Source organism: Triturus cristatus, chromosome 6 (assembly GCF_964204655.1).
Source record: "Triturus cristatus chromosome 6, aTriCri1.1, whole genome shotgun sequence".
In the NCBI taxonomy this organism is placed as follows: Eukaryota; Metazoa; Chordata; class Amphibia; order Caudata; family Salamandridae; genus Triturus; species Triturus cristatus.
In genome coordinates, this window is record NC_140589.1 from 1,833,937,897 (window position 1) to 1,833,961,906 (window position 24,010).

Consider the following 24,010-nt stretch of genomic DNA (forward strand, 5'->3'; position numbering starts at 1 on the left):
CTACCTTTCATGCGTACCGGTACTCTCCTCACAGTAGAGAAGTGCTGTACTTAAAGTGATAAAAATAAGAACTGCCAGTACTCAGTACCTGTGAGTGCTGGCCCATTCAAAGCACTGCCACAGCCCTTTTCCCTACGACCAGTCTCTTCCCGTCTCTTGCTGGTTCCGTGTTTTTACATCCACATATCCACTCCACTTGCCTCTCATCTTTACCCAGCCTCTAACCTTCTCTCGCTAGTTCTGTCTCTCTTACTCCCACTTCTGCCTTACTCTCTCAACAAGTCTCTTACATTTTCTCACTGCTTTTTCCCTTCTTGCCTTCAGTTCTCCCCTCCATGCTGTACTCATCCCCTAAGTTTGCCACCTGGCCACTAAGTTTTCCACCTGCTATATTTCATTATTTGTGTGTGTGTGTTTGTGTGTGTGTGTGTGTGTGTATATATATAAATATATATATATATACACACACATATATACACACACATACATATACATACACTCATATATATATATATTCACTGAAAAAACCATAGGTTTCACACACGTTATAGTTAGGAATTAGCATTTAAAAAACCTTGCAAATTCAGTGAAAAAAAACCATAGGTTTCACACACGTTATAGTTAGCTGGACATTTCACTCGTAAAAAACCAATGAAATTTCCCCGTTATAGTTAGTTAAGCTAACTATAACTCGCGCGCCCGCAATGCACTGCTGATGACGTCACATATTACATCACTCATGACATGGTCAGTGACATCACTCATGACATCACTGATGACATCTCAAATGACATCACTGATGACATCATCCAGTGAATGTGTGTTTTTCTGAAAATTAAATATGTTTTATATATGTATATCTCAAGGTCGATGGAAGAATAAATGAGTATATAAGTGTCTAAATGGATGATTTGTTTTTGAAAAATTGATTGTATTACTGACTGATTAAGTGTATCTTATTGAATACATGGCTAAGTGAGTAATGTTTAAATGTGTATATACCTGTATCAGTCTCTCACTTTGTGTATAAGTGTCTGCATGGGTTGGTGAGTAGCTACATGAGTGTCTATATAGGTTATTAGTTGGTTTTTTGAGTCTCAGTATGAGTGTCTGAGTGTCTGCATGGTTCGGTGGGGGGTATTACGTAGTGCATAGATGCATGAATGAGTGACTCACTGTTTGTATGTGTTGAAGACAGCATGTGTGCAGGACTGTATGGGTGGATGAGTGTGTGTATGGGTGTGTTAGTGAGTGAATGGCTGTCTCAATAGTGTCTTTATGAGTAACTACATATGTTTTAAACTAGTATATGTGACTATTGGTGTATATAAGTGAGTATATGTGAGAGTGAGAGATTGAAAGAGTTCCTGTATGAATAAGTATGTGTTTCTATAAGTGATTGTTTAAAAGACTAAGGGCCTCATGTAGGTAGCCAAATACCGGTCGGTAACGGCCGATTTTCGGTAAATATGCCGTTACCGACCGGTATTCAGACAAGTGAGATGTAGGAGTCCAAAAACGACTTTTCGGTAAATATGAGGCGGTAAATACCGAATCATATTTACCGAATTCTAAAATACCGATTCATATTTACCGAAGACAAAATTAACGAATCGGTAAACATGAAGTGGTAAATATGAAGTGGTAAAATCTAAAATGACATGTAGGAGCACTCGGTAAATAAGAAATCCAGGAAAATCGGTAAATAAGAGTCGGTAATTAACACGGATTGAAAGCAGGTGGTAACCATCAACAATGCATATAATCAAACCCAAAATGCAACAGCGTGGACAACATGGCCGCTATATACGTCATTGCAAGGCGCCTACGTCTACAGGCAGCAGGACTGAGGGTGTGGCGACGGGAGGAACAAATCTACAGACAGCGCATCACACTATTCCAGCTGACTGATGCAGAGATACATGAGAGGTACAGGCTAGACCCCGAAACCATCATGGACTTAATCAGGGACCTACACCCACTCCTGGACCATCCAATAAGAAGGGCGCACGCCATACCCCCACATGTGCAGGTGCTCTGCAGCCTACATCTGTTGGCATCCGGCAGTTATCAGGTGGTGATAGCTGCGGTGGGTGGGGTATCCCAGAGTTGCCTGTCACGTTTCTTCAGGAAGGTCCTGGATGCCATGATGCAGAGAATGCACCACTACATAAGCTTCCCGAACACACAGGCTGCACTGCAGAAAACAAAAACAGACTTTTATCACATGGCACAGTTCCCCCATGTCATCGGCTGTATTGATGGTACACACATCCCAATCTGTCCTCCAGCTGATACAGAGCACATCTACAGGAACAGGAAGTCCACCCACTCCATCAATGTGCAGGTGATCTGTGATGCAGGGAACATCATCACAGATATAGTTGCAAAGTATCCGGGGAGCACCCACGACTCTTACATCTTCCAGAATAGTGGGATCTACACACGACTGAGTGCCGGAGAATTCGGAGAGGGATACCTGCTAGGTAAGTAACAGTGACGCCCCTTGAAACCTGCAAATCATAGTGTATAGAGGCTTGTTACTGATGGTTCCCTTTTACTCATCCAGGCGACAGTGCATATGCATGCCGGTCATTCATCCTCACTCCCTACCTACACCCAGCAACCCAGAGTGAGAGACGATACAACGTGGCACACAAAACAACACGCAATGTGGTGGAGCGCACGTTTGGACTACTGAAGAGCAGGTTCCGCTGCCTCCACAAGAGCGGAGGCGCACGCCAGTACAAACCCATCACCTGCTGCAAGATTATTGCCACTTGTGCAATGCTGCACAACCTTGCCACGAAAAAAGGTACAGATGTGGAACTGACATATTTTGAGGACAACGAGGATGAGTCAGGCCAGCCAGAGGGCAACGCAGCTAGAGTGCCAACTGCAATCGATGGGAGAGAGAGACGGGCAGTGATCACATGCAACTATTTCTGAGTAAGTAAGGGGACACAGCGAGTTGTGAGAAGTCCTGACGTAGTTTTAATGTGGCACCACGCCATGAACACATGAACAGGCCAATCTGGCAATATACCATCTATACAAGGAGTATGTCCAGGGTTACGTCACCCAATGGGAAGTGGCTAAGCAGGGCCACATCAATGTTTGCGCATACGCGCTGCAGTGGGGGATTGCACGGCCTGTGCATCCTCACTAGAGCCAACCCCAAGCCGCCTGCTGCTCCTGCGTGCTTCTGGGACGGGGGGTGTGATGCTGCTGCTGGAGTCGATGCTCTCCGCAGCATCCCCTGCAGCAGTTGTCGACGCCTGACTGGTCAATAGCACCCCTAGTGCACTTGTCACCTGCACCATCCCCCGAGACAGGTCGCTGCAGCACTGTGTTAGGCCCTCCTGCATCGTCACAGAGCGCCGGCACAGCAGAGAAGTCGCAGTTGCCAGACGGTTGAGTGCCCTGCTGGTGGTGTCCCGTCTCTGGCGTTCCCGGCGCCGTGCTTCGATGTCAGCATCTAATTTGCTGCACAACTGCTGGATTGACTGGGACATGTCCCGAATGCCCGCAGCCATGCCGCTAATGTTAGTGTCCATGTTGACTAATGTTGTCTTCATCACCCGCATGTGCCTCTGGACTGATATGACTGCCTTTGATTGCAGGCGCTGTTGCTTCAACATTTGGCCCTCGAGCCCCAAGAAGACACCATGGCCGTCAGTGGGTGCTGGTGGACTCTGGACACGCGACCTGCGGCGCCCTCTTGCTTCCGTCTGTGCTGCCTGTGAGGTGTGGGGCACAGTGGCATGGCTCCCTTCCTGGGGCCCGGTGCGGTCTTCTGGGCCCATGCTGTCGTCTGACGAGGTGTCTAAGGCTCGTAGCCTGGCTGCTGGACGCCTCCTCATTCTCACACCTGCAAGCGGAGATGTGGCCGGTGAATCGAACATGAGTGGCGATGCTGGCTCTGGTGGTGGTGATGCTGGCTCTCGGTGAGGTGATGCTGGCTCTGTGTGCGGCGAGGCTGGCTGTGTTGGTGGTGCGGCTGCCAGTGGGCCTGCTCCCTGGTCTGCACTTGTGCTGGCTAGAGGTGATTTATGTGGCCGGTGTGCCGTCTCTCCTGCAGCATGCCCTGTCCTGCATGATGTCACATCTGTGGACAGAAATACAACATTGGCTCAGTGTCCCCGAAGGGCTGCATTGCAAGCGTCACAATAAATCATTTCACATTCCAATATGTCCCCTGTCTCCTTGTGCCTCGAGTGCGTGACATGCCTTGTTGCCCTGTAACATTTACGTCATGGTTAGTGTTGCCCTGACTACATCTCCCGGAATGCATTGCCTGTCTGCACTGACACGTGTGGACTGCAGTGTGATTCTCGTTTCACAATGGGGGATGTGGGATAGGGGTAGGGGGGGCAACATTGCTGTGCTGTCGTCTTACCTTGGTGTGTTGCGGCTCTGGCAGAGCTGTCGGCGTCCCCAAGACCCACGACGCTCTCTTGCTCGATTGTGGCCGCCACCAGCTCCTCCAGTTCGGTGAGGGCAGGTGCCCTGTTGGTTCCACCTCCGGTCTGGCTGGCCTCCTTCTGGATGTCGCCCATCTTCCTCTTGGTTACAATCCTGAGGTCATACCAGCGCTTTTTGAGGACCTCAATGTCCCTGTGGGTCACTCCCACAGCATTGACCTGCGCCTGGATGGCCAGCCATATGTTGCGCTTTTCAGCCTCAGGCACTTGCAGGGATTGCCTTCCAAACAGCTTCTGGTGCTGCTTCACCACCTCCTCCACCAGCACCTGGAGTTCCTTGGGGCTAAATTTCAGCTTCCTCCTCCTTTCCCCTCCGTCTTTCTGTGTTCTCTGGCTGGACATGCTGTTCGTTTACCCGCTCGCACATGCAACGGCTCCCTGCCTCTCCTCTGCACTCCAAGCCTCTCCAGGGTCGGCTGATTATGTACACCTGCCTGGGTGTGGCCACTTCGGCTAATGATGTACACCTGCCTGGGTGTGGGCACTGCCTGGTTGGGTGGGCTGTCGTTGCACTGGATTGGCTGTTTCGTCAAGTCATGTGATTTGATTTACCGAATCCGTACATACCGATTCGGTATTTACCGATTCGGTAAATACCACCTCGGTATTTACCGATTCGGTGAATTCCGATTCGTATTTACCGACTGTTACCGAATCGGTAACTGTTACCGAATTTTTACCTACATATAACTTACCGATTCTAATTTACCGATTCGGTACGGCTCGGTATTTAAGAACCGGTAAAATTTATTTACCTACATGAGGCCCTTAGTATGTGTAAGTTTCTGTAGAAGTAAGTGTGGTGGTGTGTGTATAACTGTATATGCAAGTAAATGTATGTTTGATTCTTGATTAGCATGAGTGACTATGTGTGTGAGTAACTCTATGGATGAGAGGCATTGTGTTACAGGATGTGTAGGTGTATGAGTACATATGATGTGTGAGTACACGTATGAGTGACTGTACAGGACTGTTGGTGAATGAGTGGATGTTTATGTGGATCTTTGAATTATTGAAGAGGTTGTTGTAATTGGTATTGGTATGTCCATTTTTTTGAAAATTTCAGTCTCTATTTTTGAATGTTTGTATCAAAGGTTATATTACGGTGAGAGGAGGTCTACCACTCTGTCACAAGGATGATGTCATCAGTGATGTCATTTGAGATGTCATCAGTGATGTCATGAGTGATGTCACTGACCATGTCATGAGTGATGTAATATGTGACGTCATCAGCAGTGCATTGCGGGCGCGCGAGTTATAGTTAGCTTAACTAACTATAACGGGGAAATTTCATTGGTTTTTTACGAGTGAAATGTCCAGCTAACTATAACGTGTGTGAAACCTATGGTTTTTTCACTGAATTTGCAAGGTTTTTTAAATGCTAATTCCTAACTATAACGTGTGTGAAACCTATGGTTTTTTCAGTGAATTTGCAAGGTTTTTTAAATGCTAATTTCTAACTATACCGTGTGTGAAACCCATGGTTTTTCCAGTGAATTTGTATGGTTTTTTAAATGCTAATTCTTACCTATAACATATGTGATTCCCATAGTTTTTTTTATTGATTTTGTATGATTTTTTTATTATAAATTCTTATATTAAATGTGTTTTTTTTTTAAAAAAACAAGTTTTTTTTTTTTTATTCTCTTAAAATACTATATTTTTTTTTTTTTTAAATCTGCAATATATCAATTTTTCTCTTTTTTTTTTACCAAACAGGTAAGATATATTAGTATAACATAGAAAATATATATATATTTTTTTTTTTTAGTGCGCGTACGGTAAGCGTAAGGTAAGCGTACGGTTTACGCAATGTTCGTAATTTATCGACTCTGTTTGCGTATAGTTACGCAATTTGCGTAGCCGTGCGTACTGCGCGTGGGGCGCGTAGGCGTGTACGCTACACGCGCACGTTACGCGGAAGTGTTGTGGAGTGAATGTTTTGCGCATGCGCGCGAGCGCGTGTCTTTTTTACGCGCATGCGTACTTTTACCGTAAGCGCTCCGTAAGCGCACCGTAAGCATAACGTATGCGCACGGTGGGTCATGTGATCATGAAACACAACTTTTGATTGGTTGGAACTACTTTCAGTTCTAGAACTCTCCTACACCACACCCATTCCCCTCATTTCTGCTTGTGATCCCTTAGGAGAAGGAGCTGACTTGTCTTTGTGATTAGATGGCAGACCAGCACTCTTCTACTGAGAGTGAGGCTAGCAGCACCACCATCAGGCAGAGAAGGAGGAAACAGAAGAGCTCTTTCATATGGGAGTATTTCAGTTTTCCAGAGGGTGAGAAAAAAGTCAATGCTGCCTTGGTGACTTGCAAGCTGTGCCAGCGTGTACTTTCGCGAGGTAATCCCAACAAGAAGTATTCCTTTGGGAATCACACTATGTTGAGACACCTTCACGATGTACACCCTAGGACACATGCTAGACATACTAGGGGCAACCCTTCAGTAAGTCAACTAAGCACATCCACAGCAGCTCAGCCGAGTTCTTCTTCGGAAACTCCGCAGAGCCCATCATCTGTGGGGGCAGATTCACCTTTTTCTGTTCCTCTGGAAACGAACCCTCGGTTTGGTAGGGTTACTATGCGGTGTTCATTTTGCCATGGTCTAATTGTTCATAGGGAGACCAGTCTTCCCCTCATTAACAACAAAATAGACCAGCACATATGTCCAACCAGCTAATGTTCCCATACTTCCTTTCCTCTGTCCCTGCATGAACACAACGGCTCTTTTAAGAGCCAACCTTACCTCTCAACTTTTTTTTATTTTTTCATTAAAACTTTTTTTTTTTTTTTTTTACCGTAAGCGTATTTTGTTTTTTTTTTTTTAAAACACTAAAAATCAATTATCACATCTCAAGATCCTTGAGGAATTAATAACTAAATACTAAAAATCTTTTTGAGATAAAGTGGAATAAAGGGACCATCTAATTTCTCACTTACCTGACCCACCCAACAATTTAATTTTTAATTAAAATGTAATTGAAATTACTTGAAAAAATGGTTGGGTTTTTTTGAAAATTTTCTTTCACAATCTGAAAAAAAAGAAAAAAGTATTAATATTTAATAAATCAATATATAACACAGTACATGTATTTACATATTTTTCCCAAAAAATATTTTGCCTTTTTTTTGCTGTTTTCAGAATATATTGCATTTCACTATAATTTGTGAAAGCAATTGCATTCATCATTTAACAGCGGGCAAAAAAAAAATAACAATCTCAAAGATTGTTTTAAAAAAGCCCACAATCTCTTTTTACTTAAACATAACATTATAGAAATGCATAATATTTTTTAAAAATATCATCTAATATCAATAATTATTTCTTTGAAATACCGTCTGACAATTTTGTTTCAGAAGTATAATCACAAAAATATTATATCTCAAATAACTCCACAATACATCTGGTTCCATTTCCTTAAGGCCAAAAAGTAATTTTAAAATTCTTTTTTGATTAAATTTCCAATGGTAATCCAATAAAATTCTAAAGTTTAAATTGTACAGATCTTACCGATTCTCTCTAACATTTTGGTTTCCGAAAGATTAATTAATAATTAAATAAGTCCACAATACAATTGTTTACCTTTCCTCATGGCCAAATAGTAATTTTAAAAATCTTTTTTGAATAAATTTCCAATGGCAATCCAATAACATTCCAAAATTTAAATTGTGCAGATGTTACCGATTTTGTCTAAATTTTTGGTTTTCGAAAGTTTCATTAAAAATTTAAAAAGTCCACATTACAATTGGTTACCTTTCCATTAGGCCAAATGATAATTTGAAAAATCGTTTTTTTTTAAAATTCCAATGGTAATCCAATAAAATGGAAAAATTGTTTTGTACAGATCTTGCCAAGTCTCTCTAAAATTTTGGTTTCAGGAAGATTAGATAGGAATTTGCTAAATCAAAAGGCAAACATTGCTTGAAAATAAATTGGGAATCATTATACAGTGTCCAGCCTTTTTCACATTTAAGATAAACTGTGTAATGTCCAGAAGTAACAGTAGGTCCTTCATGGAAAATTATTGCAACTGTTACAAAAGTTTTTCCTGAAATTGATAATTGCTGTCCTGTAAACTTCTTTATTAAAGTATCCATTTTTGAACCATCAGCTTTACATCGTTGCATCATTAAAATTACATACTGTCCGTATTCCTTTAAAATTAACGTTGAAAACATTTCAGATTGACACTCACCGCATTCCATGTTATGATTAGCATCTTTAACTAATTTAGCAAAAGTGACTGTTTTACTTTCTGGCAATGTTAAATAAATAAACCTTTCAGAATCAACATTAGAGCCACATGTATTGTAACAGTTTTCACAACTATGTTCCCATTTATAAGAGACACCAAACATATTTTCAATGGGAACCCCTTCTTCTTCCAGTACCTGAAGAAAAAACATCAAGAATTCCTGTGCGTCTTGCTGTACATTTTGAGAAAACTGTGTTCATCCTGAACATACATCTAAAAGTTTTCTAATTTCAGTAGCACTTTCTATTTGAGTTTTATCATTACTCAGCTTTTGAAAAAGGAGACTCAACTCAGAACAGAATCTTTTTCTCTGATTTACTATTTTCTGCTCTTGCACACTTTCCAGATAAAATGCAACATTCAGCACTACATTAGCGTAGCAGTTGACACCAGAGCTATTTTCAAAATGACATCCTACAACCTCTTCTTCATTTTCCTTTTTCTTTTTGCTTGCAATTACATCACTCCTCTTTTTTTCCTCCTCTCTACATCTTCATTACAGATATTCTCATTTCTCCTTTTATGAGAAACTACACGTTTCTCTAACACAGGATACTGACCTAAATGAGGAGCATAGGTTCTTCTTAATCTATTATACTCCTTTACACAATTTGTATCAGCACTAACTTTTGAGTCATCAAAGTCTATCATGAATAAACCAGATAATGTTTTCACTCGTGACAAAGCTACATAAGCCATACCTTCTTTGAACACAGTTGAACCAATGTTCACAAAAGCACAATCTACAGTCAATCCTTGAGACTTGTGAATAGTTACAGCATATGCTAGAGAAAACGGAAACTGTTTCCTTTGTACATATAAGTCTTTCACAAGCATAAAACGAACTGTACAACGACAAATGTCTATAACTTCTTCTATCTGATCAAATTTTATTTTTAAACATTCAATTCCATCTTTTTTCTGATAATTAATAAAACCCACAACTCTTCCCATAGCTCCATTAACTAAACCTTTTTCAACATCCACATTTCTCCTTAAAAATACTCTACAGTTCATGCAAACATATAGATTTTTTTCTAATCCAGCAGTTTTGGAAATGTTCTTCTCTAGTGAATCCAATTTATTTTTCAGTGTGCCTGTTAATGTGATAGTAATTCTTCCATCTTGAATTTTGTCCACTGCTTCCAATTTCCTGATATCTTCCTTTTCCAATTTCAAAAGCTCCTCATTGAATATTGAGCATTCACGTAGAGTTGGCATTAAGCAGATGACACTTTTCTTTTCTGCAATGTTCTTGTATATCTTCTCTGCAACTATTTCTTCCTTTGGAAATAAATTATGTAGCAACCGACTCTGTAATGCTTTTGTGCCAGCTTCAGTCATTAGTCCAATTCTGATATCTTTCAGAATACTTCCATATTCTTCATCGTTTGCTTGCCTCATATTAGTAGTAAGTTCCTTGTACTCAAAGAAGGACCAAATATTTGCATTACCGATGCTTCCCAATGACTTCTTTGTGTCTTCATGTGTCACAGTATTAAACACTGGTTGTCCTTTAACTGGAGTAAGTTGTAGAAGATCCCCAAAAACTATGACATGTTTTCCACCAAATAACACGTCATAGTCTGTCCTTAGAATTTGCTGCATTCTTAAATGCACAAAGGCAAGCATTAAGTTTGATACCATGCTCACCTCATCAATAATGAGAACTTGCATCTTCTTCAATACTCTTGAAACTTCCAAGCATGCTTCTCCAGTTAGCTTATGGTATTGTATTTTGTTCTCATGCTCCACTGGTAACATTAGCAAACGATGTAAGGTGATTCCTTTTATGTTATATGCTGCTAACCCAGTTGGAGCAGTAACCACACAAGACAAAGTAGAATCCGTTTTTTGCTGTAGGTAGCTTCTGATGACTTTTATTAGGAAACTTTTTCCAGTTCCAGCTTGTCCGCTTACATACATCCTGATTGGATGAAATGATGTGCATGAGCACTCTTTTTTTTCATGTAGAAATCCGTGATCAATTTTGTTTCTGATCTCTTCATAAATTTGTTGCTGCTCTTCATTGAGTTGTCTTTCCAAATTTTGTAAGTCTATAAATTCTTCTTGAGCTTGATTCATAGCCGTTTCCACTTCATTCATGGCTATTGATGCTTCATTTTCAACGATTGGTTGTCCTAGGGGATCTTGACTGAGTGTTCCTGAACTTTGGCTGTCTTGAGAACTGTCTCTAGCTACTTCAGCTGCAATTGTAGTTTCCTGTTCAATTTCTTCATTTAACATTTGCACATAAGTTGAGAATGTACTGCATTGTATGCTGTCTTTGCAAGCATTAAAAGAATCTTCATAGCTTTGAAATTCTCCCAGTAGTTCATCCTCTGTACGCCATGGTTTAAACAGCTGTAAAAGAGCCAAGTAGTAAAATTCCTTTTTGTCAGTAGTGTCGCAACTCAGCTTCCTGTGATTTATCAAACTTCCTTTTGTTTGCTTCACCAAACATCCTTCCTCACCAATGACTTTATATTTTCCATTGTTGATGTCTTCTGAGGCTTTCCGTGAATAAATGTAGTTCTGCAGCACTTCATAGAGACACATGTTCTCCAGATGATGACTTCTTTTGGGATAATATGTGTCCAACATGTTTGATTTCAAAATATCTGTACTTTCTGGGTCATTCTCGGCCAAATATTCAATTTCTCCAACAGATTTCAGTACCCGATTTCTCATTGCTGCAAGGCCTAAACTTGCCCAAATTATTCTTCTTGATTTCGAGTAGAGACTTGCAGAAGATAACCTATCTGAACATTCGTAGGATCCAATTTCTCGATGCGATAACATCTTTAAACTGAAACTGTACAGCTTCTTACTGACAGTCTTCTCGTGAGAAATCTCTTCCCACATTTCTTTCAATTCAGTTTTTTCAGATTTAGTAATGTAAGACGTTACATATCGAGCAACAGCAATGGAATTGTCAGCTACATACTGTATATCCATGTTAGCATTCCACATGGATAAAATGACTGGGTTGTAGTCATTTATATTTTTTGATTCTTCTTTTCTTTTTAGGTTATAGGTATTCTTAGGTGATTTTCTTGTGATAGTATGTCTCACAGATGACATAAAACTGTTTACTCTTCCATTTGAAATAACAGGTCTAGGAAATCCAAATCGACATTTAGTGTAGTATTTATCTTTGCTCTTGTATTTCCGTCGACAGTATTTTCCACACCGATGACTTTGGAAACGTAAAACTTGCTCCTTTAACTTTTTCTCTTCTGTGCTTTTTGGTATAGCACATGTTGCATATTCTTAAATGTAAGATAACACTGCTTCATCAGTATCTGTTCCAAACTTTGGGGCATCCTTGATCCACAACAGCATATGAATATGAGGAGCACCTCTTGCCTGGTACTCTTTTCTCCAAAAGAAATCCACTACTTCTCCAAGAGGTGGATTTTTTTTATTGCAGATGAAGGACATCATAGCCTCAAATCTATGATTGAAATATCTGCAAACATTAACCGGATCCAATGAGCACAGTTCTCCTGCTGTCTTGTATTCGATGTTTTTAATGTTTGAATTTGCCTCTCGTAGAAAATCCAGTAAATCATCCCAAGCGTACTCAGCACAGCTTAGGGTAAGGAACCATGTTGGTGTTCCTAAATTTCGTAACATGCATTTTAATTCACCATGGCGTCGGTACCAATATTCATTTGTCCCACGCTGACAAGCCATCAGATTGATCAGTTGTGTTTCCAAATGATCATCTCGGTGCTGCACTTTCTCCATAAAATCCTTAGCAGACACATTTTGTAAATGTACTCCACTTTTTAAAATGTGATTTACTGCATATGATAATGCAGACAAGTCGCTTTCAAATAAAAGATGGAACAAATAAGGAATACTTTGTCGAAATCTTGGATCTTCTGCATATAGTCTTGTAGTCCGATACTCAGAAGCTGGAATCTGTTCTGGACGTTCATCGTATTGTCCTCCTTTTCCTTTAGGAAACAGCTGGGGAAAACATCGAGCTTCCAAGCTCTCCTCCCATACACTCACGGGAGTTCCTTTTGCTTTCTTCATCTGAAAGAGATCAATATTGTCTCCCATAACTTCTTTTGAATGAAGAGGATGTATGCTAAAATGTTCATACATTTCTTCTTCCTTTGACTTGTCCACTTTTTCAATTTGTCCAGTTGGTGTTTCTGTGTCTTCTTGTAAATCTTCTTCTTCTTCTTCTATATAAATTGATTCATACCATTTGTTATTCCTTTTCAAATACAAATTTGCTCTTTGTACTTTCCGTACATCCACCAGCTCCTGCCAAATCTTCTTATTCTTTGTAGGTACACCATTAACCAGAATAACTAATGGTTCAGTTTCCAAAGTATCTGCATCAATAGTTTCCATATTTTTTTTCAAATCCAAGGGTAAATACACCACTCTACCTTTTAAACCTCTCAGTAAATCTGAAGGAGGTAATTTACCAGTTTTGGGCTCCATACGTACTATGGTCTGGAACGGATGAACACATTGAATAAGTATAGACTCATATGTATTTAATTCAGAAAGTTTGGCAGGAATAACATCCAATTCTAAATTATTATGTACATCTCTGGTCGGCATTCTATTTTCCTCTAACTTGTTGTAACAGTATTTACAAATACGCTGATCTTCACCAAATTCAAAACAATTTTCAAGAAATATATATGTGGCAAAATCCTTCCACTTATAATTATCTTCATTTTCACTTTTTCTGTAGAGATCAACATTCCTAGTTTGTTTTCTATAATGAGTTCTGCGGCAACAAATACAAGTTATATTTGGTCTTTCATTAGAGATTATTGCAAATTGTGTTATGTGATCATTAAATGTTTTACTTACAGAGGGTTCTACATTCTCTTCCACTTCTTCCTCATTTACTGTGTCCTTTTCTGCACTGTCTTGTTCAGGACCAAAGTAACAAAACTGAATTTCATCAATAACCTTCTCTACATCTGATACCGATCCACGGAACAGAGCCCTATTTAATTCATCTAACTTTATTGCTGGACTTTTAGCAAAATACAACCGTCTCACAAACTTTCTCATTTCAGTATGATGAACAGCCAGCATCCTAAAATGATGAAAAACACTTTTACACACTTTTCTAGATAGACAAGCCAGAGAATGACCCTGCAAACCAGTATTCTCTCTCACTCTGCATGGATCTAGACTTTGAAGCACCTGAATCTTTTGTTTAACACTTTTTTTTACTATATTCTCTTAGAAACTCATGAAATTTATCAATAGATTCCTGACGCACAGTGCAAATACTACTACAATTCCAAGTGTACACTGGGGCTTTAGGGCGTCTCCCCATAGCCTCATCCGCCATCACTTGTACCTCATCTCTTGGAACCATTATCTCCTTCTCCATTATGCAACCATTTTTCACTTCATAAGCACAACCTCTGGTGTCAACTGCATGCAGCAAACTATTACTTTGAAAATAACTCTCTTCATTAAAAAAAGGTTCACTACTTGAACTATGCATCCATTCTCCTAAAAACACTTTACAAAAGTTTGTTCTTTTCACTTCTCTTTTCCTTTTGCATTGTGATTTCAGTACATTAACCATTTTATATAATGTACGCATCCTATTCAAAATTAAAATGAATAGTTTCCTTTTTAATTCTAATGCCTTTGCTGCAATGGCTTCAATTTCTTGTTTTCTTTTATAATATTTTGCCTTTTGCTTATATTTCTTCACATCCTTTATCAAATTGGACATAACTCTTCTCTGAAACATTTTTCTACGTATCTCTTTAAACGCTGTTTTTCTGTTTAAGTTAATCTTTATTGTTGCAGAAGGTATATTTGCATTAACTAAATTCTCAATTTTTTCCTGTTCTTTTCTATTGAAAACATTCTTTCCAGTACAGACATTTTGTACATTTTTCCTTTTTTTGAAGATGTTCTTTAAAAAATCTTTTGTCTGCTTACCAGAAGACTTTTTCTTTTTCCCAACATGAGCATCTCCAACTAACTTAGGTCCTCCAGTTGTCTTCAAATATAGTTTTTTTTGTCGTTTTTCCTTAGTCTGGATTTTGTAGGCATCTTAAATTTTGTTCACTGCTCTTCAGCAATACCTGAAAAAAACTAAAAAAAAAATCCTTTTTTTTATTTAAATATATTACTACATTTTTTATCATCTTTTCAAATCTTAAAATACTAAGTACCCCTTTCCTAGAAGTGAAAATCACAATAACACCTTCACAAATTAAATATCTAAAAACAATTCCTGTGTGCACACAGAGTCATGCTTTGAAATTAGGCAGAAAACGAAATTTCTTTGCCAATTGGAAAGCACACTTTCTACTACTTTTTTGGCAAGTGATAAGTACTTTTACAGTCTGACACATTTTGAATCCACTTTTCAGATTCTGATAAAAGCACATGTCCAAACTGCTTTTTGAGACCAGCACCATGTGTAACCTGGGTGACTGACTACACTCCAGCAAGGGCAACCAACCTTAGTGATGCTGAATGTATTTGCATTACTGACTGCAACCTCAAACCCCACTCGGTTGTGAATACTGTGCATGATTCCACAGGATAAGCAGCTGGGTGTGTGCTAAGAGTCTGCTTCTGCAGAAATAAATAGCTCCCCTTTTCCTACTAATGCAAATGTAAAATCACCAGAGCAATACCAAACAGCTTTCTGAGACCAGCAACATGTGTAACCTGGGTGACTGACTACACTCCAGCAAGGGCAACCAGCCTTAGTGATGCTCAATGTATTTGCATTACTGACTGCAACCTCAAACCCTAAAAGTATTCCTCATTTATACCACTACACCTTAATTTATGGTGAAAACATAGTCCATATTATTTTACATGTTTGTATTTGCATTACTAAGTGCAACCTCAAACCCCACTCGGTTGTGAATACTGTGCATAATTCCACAGGATAAGCAGCTGGGTGTGTGCTAAGAGTCTGCTTCTGCAGAAAAAAATAGCTCCCCCTTTCCTATTAATGCAACTGTAACATTACTAGAGTAGTACGCAATAAATCTCTGCCTGTAATTCCTCTTTGCACACAGAGTCATGTTTTCATATTAGTCTGAAAACGAAATTTCTTTGCCAATTTGAAACCACACTTACTACTCTTATTTTTGGCAAGTGATAAATACTTTTACAGTCTGACACATTTTAAATCCACTTTTCAGATTCTTAAAAAAGCACATGTCCAAACAGCTTTTTCAGACCAGCAACATGTGTAACCTGGGTGACTGAGTACACTCCAGCAAGGGCAACCAGCCTTAGTGATGCTGAATGTATTTGCATTACTGACTGCAACCTCAAACCCCACTCGGTTGTGAATACTGTGCATGATTCCACAGGATAAGCAGCTGGCTGTGTGCTAAGAGTCTGCTTCTGCACAAAAAAAAATAGCTCCCCCTTTCCATCTAATGCAAATGTAAAATCACCAGAGCAATTTGCAATAAATCTCTGCCTGTAATTCATATTTGCACACAGAGTCATGTTTTCATATTAGTCTGAAAACGAAATTTCTTTGCCAATTTGAAAGCACACTTACTACTCTTTTTTTTGGCAAGTGATAAGTACTTTTACAGACTGACACATTATGAATCCACTTTTCAGATTCTTAAAAAAGCACATGTCCAAACAACATTTTCAGACCAGCAACATGTGTAACCTGGGTGACTGACTACACTCCAGCAAGGGCAACCAGCCTTAGTGATGCTGAATGTATTTGCATTACTGACTGAAACCTCAAACCCCACTCGGTTGTGAATACTGTGCATGATTCCACAGGATAAGCAGCTGGCTGTGTGCTAAGAGTCTGCTTCTGCATAAAAAAGTACCTCCCCCTTTCCATCTAATGCAAATGTAAAATCACCAGAGCAATACCAAACAGCTTTCTGAGACCAGCAACATGTGTAACCTGGGTGACTGACTACACTCCAGCAAGGGCAACCAGCCTTAGTGATGCTGAATGTATTTGCATTACTGACTGCAACCTCAAACCCTAAAAGTATTCCTCATTTATACCACTACACCTTAATTTATGGTGAAAACATAGTCCATATTATTTTACATGTTTGTATTTGCATTACTAAGTACAACCTCAAACCCCACTCGGTTGTGAATACTGTGCATAATTCCACAGGATAAGCAGCTGGGTGTGTGCTAAGAGTCTGCTTCTGCAGAAAAAAATTGCTCCCCCTTTCCTACTAATGCAACTGTAAAATTACTAGAGTAGTACGCAATAAATCTCTGCCTGTAATTCCTCTTTGCACACAGAGTCATGTTTTCATATTAGTCTGAAAACGAAATTTCTTTGCCAATTTGAAACCACACTTACTACTCTTATTTTTGGCAAGTGATAAATACTTTTACTGTCTGACACATTTTAAATCCACTTTTCAGATTCTTAAAAAAGCACATGTCCAAACAGCTTTTTCAGACCAGCAACATGTGTAACCTGGGTGACTGAGTACACTCCAGCAAAGGCAACCAGCCTTAGTGATGTTGAATGTATTTGCATTACTGACTGCAACCTCAAACCCCACTCGGTTATGAATACTGTGCATGATTCCACAGGATAAGCAGCTGGCTGTGTGCTAAGAGTCTGCTTCTGCACAAAAAAAATAGCTCCCCCTTTCCATCTAATGCAAATGTAAAATCACCAGAGCAATACGCAATAAATCTCTGCCTGTAATTCCTATTTGCACACAGAGTCATGTTTTCATATTAGTCTGAAAACGAAATTTCTTTGCCAATTTGAAAGCACACTTACTACTCTTTTTTTGGCAAGTGATAAGTACTTTTACAGACTGACACATTATGAATCCACTTTTCAGATTGTGAAAAAAAGCACATGTCCAAACAGCTTTTTGAGACCAGAAACATGTGTAACCTGGGTGACTGACTACACTCCAGCAAGGGCAACCAGCCTTAGTGATGCTGAATGTATTTGCATTACTGACTGAAACCTCAAACCCCACTCGGTTGTGAATACTGTGCATGATTCCACAGGATAAGCAGCTGGCTGTGTGCTAAGACTCTGCTTCTGCATAAAAAAATACCTCCCCCTTTCCATCTAATGCAAATGTAAAATCACCAGAGCAATACCAAACAGCTTTCTGAGACCAGCAACATGTGTAACCTGGGTGACTGACTACACTCCAGCAAGGGCAACCAGCCTTAGTGATGCTGAATGTATTTGCATTACTGAGTGCAACCTCAAACCCTAAAAGTATTCCTTATTTATACCAGTAGACCTTAATTTATCGTGAAAACATAGTCCATATTATTTTACATGTTCCTCACATTTAAATTTCTCCCAAAACAGAAAATGATAAACACAACTTCAACAAAAGGAATTCCAATTCTATTATTCATTTCTTAATTTACCATATACATCCCCTCTCAAACTCTAAACTCACCTTTAAAATTAGTTAGTTGTGAAAGAAATGTGGCACTCAAACAGCAGATTATCAGAGCCAGGATCTCTGTTCTGTACACCTCTCTCCTCTCAGCAGAACCAGATAATGGCAAAGTTTCCCTCTATTTTTCCACACACATACATGTTAGGTTCAAATCTCAGTGCTTCCCTCTTTTTTTCAAATGTAATCACACATTTCTATTGGTTGAAAACCAACCCTTTTCCAAAAGTACCCTTCCCCCAACTTGACTTCAGCCTAGTACCCTTCCCCCAACTTGACTTCTGCCTGCTACCATAGCAACAGCTCTTGAAACACTGCTGTGTAGAGTTAGGTCAGAAGTTCACCACACAATGTTTCATTTCCAAAGAGCAGGAGTGCTTGACTTTTCAAACCTAACAGCAAATCCATAGTACTGTTCTTTGGTAACACATTTTTCTGTACAAATACAAAACATGCTTCTATAAATTTACACATACAGCCTAGTTTTTTTTTGTAGAATGGTATGAAACAGTCAATCAGTTCTTTTTTTTAATAAAAAAATATGTATGCCCCCATTTCCAAACTGTCTTTCATTTCTTTTTACCATTCTACTGAATTACACCTCCTGAGTGCATCCAGTTCTCCTTTGAAGATGTTCACAGTGTGGATTGTAGGGCACAGCTATGTCTTCTGGAGTGAAAAGTATGCAGAGAAAACTGGTATGGTGAGAGACCTTGCTTTGCCAAATGTAGACATTAAATGGATTGGTCAGAGAGGGTTAAAGTGGCACCAATTGATGCCATTGGTGAAATCCTTCATGCAAATCCAACACCCTGACCTCATAATAGTGCACTGTGGTGGCAATGACCTAGGCACTTTGACTGGGGTAGGTCTGGAAATGCTTATGAAGGAGACCTTTGCACAACTGTTTTCACTTTTCCCTAAAACTGCCTTTGTGTTTTCTAACATATGCCAAAGGCAAAAATGGAACTGGTCCAATCATTTTTGTCCACAGATTGACAAAGCAAGAAAGCACGTCAACAAATCTGTTTCTGCTTTCCTCCGTGACTATGGTATGGGTTCCATTTACCACAACAACTTGCGTTACGACATGCAGGACATTTATAGAGGAGATGGTGTACACTTCACTGATGAAGGAAACAGAGTCTTTCTCTTGAACCTTAGACTCTGCATCGGTACTTACTTGTAGGTACCACTAAAAAATCACTTAATAAACACAACGGCTCTTTTTAGAGCCCCCTAATATCTAAACACTTAAATCTGCATTTCATTTCTTTTTTTTCTTTTTTTTTTACCGTACGCGTACGGTGAGCTTACCGTACGCGTACCCCGCGATTTTTTTTTAAAATTAATAAATGTTTTTTTTGTACTTTTCTGTCCTTCTTTGACCCCCTTTCAAATGTTAGGGGGTCTGAAACTCTCTTCCTTGCCCCCTTTTCAAGTTATCACCCTTTTTTTCTGAGTGAAACACACGAAATGGCGGCCGCCGCTTCCTGGTTTCGACCGATTCGAATGTTTACTAAGATCTAACAGCCAATCAGAATCGCGCTCGCGAACGTCACCGTATGCGTACGGTAAGCGCACTGTAAGCGCACCGTAAGCTGGCTCAGATATATATATTGATTTAAAGGCTATTTTCTCAGAATCTACTGAACAGATTTACACCAAAACTACAAAAGGCACTTCCTTGACCTGTAGACTACCTCTCTGCCAAATTTCAAGGAACTCTGTTCAGCCGTTCGGGCTGTAGCTGTGTCTAAAGGTCCTATGGAAAACTGCATGGGAAAAACGCGTTTTGGGACCCCCCTTTTATCTCAGCCCCCGCTTGATGAATCCCCCCGAGACTTTCAGGGTAGGAGCGGAGCGTAGCGCCCCATTAGTTTTGAAAATTTCGCGAAGATTCGTCGACCGGCGCCAAAGTTATTCAAAATAGAATGTTGCGGTTTTCCTATGGAAACAGGGTCCTAACTATAACTACCTACTGGCGACCGCCAGTAGGTAATAAATATATACATATATGTGTAGATATATATATGTATATATATTAAAGTTAACAAGAAATGTACCCGAGTTTTGACTTTACACAAATTTGTGTTAAAATACCATTTCTAAGCCCATTTATGATTTCAGAACTCAACAAATATCTGTCATTTTTATCTGAAAAAGTGGCAATGCTAACTTCACCTGTCACCTGACTTCTTTACAATCCTACCTCCCCCTTCCATCTATGTTCACCTTGTCTTTCCCCCAACCAAATACATCACCAGTTGCATGGGAGCTCATTCCTGGAGCGCTGCAGGTTCCCTGCTATTCATTGCCATAAGGGCAGGGCTAACTTCACACCCCTGAACCATTTAGCTAGGTCAGTAGCTGTTATCATGTAAAGGGAAGCAGCTCCTGTGCGGAACAAAAACATGAAAAGAAAACCAACCGAGGCGGAGGACTGTCTTGTGCTGCCACTCACTTTACTAAGGCCAGTGCCATACCCTAAATGGGACTGGATTAGTGACTGGAGGCCCCAACTCATTTCACGGACCTGAGGGAGGGGTGGGGGTATGGGGCTGACGCACTTTCATCCGAATGGTTGCTGCACATCTCATTGACAGTGCAGGGTCTGTCTAGAGACAGTGTGCCACAGGGGCGCAACTAGAACCAATCTTCGGGGGGGGGCTAACACTTTGAAGTGTGGACGAAACCATCTTTAGAGACTAGTCAGAATTTCTTGGGGGGGGGGGGTTCCTTCGCTATACAGGAACAATACTTGTATGAAATGTTAGTTATTCTGGAAACAAAATGTGTGCAATATCGTATTTTAAAACACATGGCCAGTGGTCATGCCTAACTAGACATATCATCTTGGTGTTCAAGCACATTTCTTTGGTTAATGCTCTGTTCATACTGTATTTATCAGCACATAATGCAACTATGGTAGCTGGAAAAAATGTTAGTGCAGGAGACAATTCTTTTGCTTCTAAGTGGGGGTAACTCAATTCCAAACTATCTGACACCTAGAATGCTGAAACTGTGCTTCATGGTTCTACATAGTAAATCTGGTTTCAATTGTCATCAGGTAACCTTGGTAGTCATATGCTTGGGCAATCTCACAGAAATGTAGCCCACATTTGGAAAGATATGTGCGGTCCGTCCCCCGATAGACAAGGGTCCATCTGCCAGCAATGTAATGCGGTGGTTGCACCGAAGGGCTGTCTGTCGGTGAAACTGCCACCGAAGTCCTGTCTGCGGTGGTCCCACCAACATCATAATGAGGCCCTTAGTCTCTCTGGGTCTCTCTTATTGGTCTTACAATTTCTCTCTTGGTCTTTCTCTCTGCAGGTCTCTCTTTCTGAAGTAATAGAGTTGCTGATGAGAGCCCTTGTAGAGGTGGCAACAATCATTGGGAATAGGATGCCCTTGCACATTTGAATGGGACAGGAATCTGTTAGTGAGCCAGATGAATAATGTGCAAAGACCATTTTCTTGAACTGGGATTTTGGGAGTTGACTGCAAAAGCCAGGTTCCAAAGGTGCCCAAATCCTGCCAATAATGTATCTCGCTCCCTAAAACGTGTCCAGGCAACCGGTAGAAAGACCTGTGAAACAAATAAAGGCATCTTGGAAGGACTGTCATTTTAATGAATGCAATCCTGCCATTCATTGGTAAAAGAAGCCTGGCCCAGAAGGGCAGCGAATTACAACCTTAAACAAGAACTTTACTTACATTCGACTCTACATATGTATCCTGCACACGCATCACCACAAATTCTGTTTTTCTTCTATTTTCATTCCTGTCTGCAGATAGACTGTTTATTGTCACCAGGGTAATTAGAAGACAGTGAGCCAAAGGATTTGGATCGCTCTTGCGTGTTGTAATTGAGGTGTGAATGTTCAAATAAATTGTTGAAGATGTTTGGAAAGATTTTTGGTGTTGAACGTGGGGTTAATGGGTTCAAGCATTAGACTGTCCATGGAGAAGTCTCTGAAGGATATGAAGGTTTGGTCTTCTCTTTTATGTTGGCCTTGGTTTCTTGGTAGCAGGGAAACAGGGGTGCCATAATGCCCAGTGTAATCCAATGGTATGTGTGGTATCCATTGGATTGTCAGTGATGTATAGAAAACACAAATTAGGATGTGGCGTTTTGAATGCATTGGTTGTATGACATGCTGTACCACACAAAGTGTATTGATCTGGTTGAAAACGGTGTTTCTTGCTTTGTTTTGAGCTTGCAGTGTCTGGGGAGTTGAAGTCACTCAAGAGGAAGGTGAGGGCATGTTGGATAAATGAGGTGGTGAGGAGACCTGAAAATTCAATGAAGTCCTTTTCTGCACAAGAAGCCTGTCGACGAGATGGAAGGTGGTGGTCTGAGTTTCAGAGTGGGAAATGGCATGTCAAGCTGAATGGAGTTGAGTGTTACTTGCTTGCCTATTGTGCACAACCTGGGTGACAGCGAGGCTTCCTCCCGTCTTATGTGCACGGCCCATATGATGACCATCGATAAAGATTGATATGACATGAAATCTTACCAGGTTTAGGGGTTACTGCAACCATCACCTCTTTTAGAAAATCAGGGTGTCTGTTGTAAGACAATTACTCCTCAAACACCCCCCGTGATCTAGGTAGGACTAGGTAGCAAGAGTAACAAACATGAAGCTCAATGGGGACTCAATCACTCCTTGGGGTTTTCTACACTGCATTTTTGGCAGGGGAGGTGGTGCCGGACCATTCCCTGTAATCTCTGGAGAGCATCCCTAAGCCAGAGAGGCGATGTGAGACAACCCCAGACCCTCCCTCATGGTCCAACCAGGAAAAAAATGTGAATAAACAACCACTTTAAAATAGTTTAAGTTTGACATATATTGACTGACTGGAGGATGAGCTCTTAGTCAAAGATTTCCGCTGGTGCTTCCCCCAACTTTAAATAAAGTAGTGGATTCACGCTTTTGGGGATTGGACATTTGCCTCTTTTAGAAGGGTGGCCTTATCCGGTGTAAATGAGGCCCTTAGTTATCTAAGTACGGCATATTTTATCAATCTTACAAGGATGAAAGGATGAGATGCCTCTGCAGGAATTCATACCTTACCCTGCAAACTGCACATCCTTGCCTGCACAAGGTGCAATACTGCCATATATACCTATACATAGGTAGATGTATGTCATGCGCATTAGGCAGATTGAACTGTGAATTAAGGACAAATGCAAAGTCACCGGGTTTACAACTGCAAATTCCTTTTTGTAACATACAAAACCCATTTTGTAATTTGGAAAACTTTTTGCAACTCGTAAAATGGGTTCAGTGACCCATACCAAATTGCAATTTGAAAGTGGCATGAAAGGGGCATTTCTTCCAAATAGCAGTTTGGCTTGGAATGTTTCATATGATTTGCAACCGCAATTCTAGTCGCAAACCATTGGAAAAGTTACTAATGTCCCAAAAGAGATGGTAAATTATTTGCAAAGTGGAAGGGATCTCCTTAGGACCACTTCCCCATCGAGAAGTGGGGAGGCAAGCCTCGGGCAGAGCAGGCAGTGGGTCAGTAGTACCACTGACTGGTCACAATGAAGTTTTTCAAAACGGAAACTTTAAAAAAAAATTAAACATTCTCCAGTTCCTTTAAGGGAAAAGGGCTGCTTTAAAAAAGAGCTTCCATTTACAAAACGTTGGTACTCAATTTGCTACCCCTTTTTGCCAATTGAATAATAGTACATCTGGTCAGAAATGCTCGCTACGGAAACATCTAGTTTTCTTCAGGTGACTGCTTTGAAGATTCAAAAGTAGATTCTACCTTCCATCCTTCTAAGAGTACCATTCAATAAGGTTATCACAAGGTCTGTTATTTACAGC